This window comes from Mus caroli, chromosome 4 (genome assembly GCF_900094665.2).
Source record: "Mus caroli chromosome 4, CAROLI_EIJ_v1.1, whole genome shotgun sequence".
NCBI classification, from domain to species: Eukaryota; Metazoa; Chordata; class Mammalia; order Rodentia; family Muridae; genus Mus; species Mus caroli.
Window position 1 is genome coordinate 46775652 of NC_034573.1, and position 929 is coordinate 46776580.

A 929-nucleotide genomic window follows, 5' to 3' on the forward strand; every position below is an offset into this window, starting at 1 on the left:
AGGGAGGGAGGGAGGGAGGAAGGAAGGAAGGAAGGAAGGAAGGAAGGAAGGAAGGAAGGAAGATGAAGATAAAATAAAAGGAAACACACTTAAATGGACATAACTGAAGGGAAATGGCCCAAGAAATAAATACAGACACAGAGACCCACTTGTTTGTGCATTCCGTAATTCCATAAAAACACCAAATTGGAAGTCATAATATATACCCAACAGTATATATTACCTGTAAGGTAAAAAGAGAGAAAAGAATAAAAATAAATAAAGATTTAAAATGAGAAAAGCCCTGACGTTATGAGACATGAAACCTCCATCAATGCTGTTGAGTTTGTTTTCTATCAGCATCTACTGCTGGGCAGGCAGCCGACCTTTAAGAGTAGTTTGTCTCCCCATTTAGACTCTCTTGGAGAAAACTAAATTTTCATTGGCGAGTGGTCATTAGTCAGAGAGTGTCCATTTCTCTTGTCATCTCTAGGACCTCATCTGGTGTATACCATATACTCCTGTGTATACTGCCTCAGTCTCTGTGAGACTTTAATCCTGTTAAATTGGAGATCCTTGTTTTCTTGGTGTCTCCTATCCTCTCCCGCTCTTACATTCTTTCTGCCAACTCTTCTGTACGGTTCCCTGAGCCCCGAGGGGAGGGCCTTGATAGAGGCCTTCAGAGTAGGGCCCTGTGTTCCAAAGTCTCTCACTCTCTGCATATTTATTATCTGACTGTGACTCTCTGTATTGGTTCCCATCTACTGCAGAAGGAAGCTTCTCTGAGGATGGCTGAGCAAGGCACTGATCTCTGAGAATAGTAGAATGTCCTTGGGAGGTTTTTTTTTTTTTTTTTTTTAATCACTGTGATTTACTGTTGCTGTTGTTTTCAGAACTGTAGTATTTGGTTTTACCATAGGTCCCTGGGCTATCTAGTTTCCGGTTCTTGG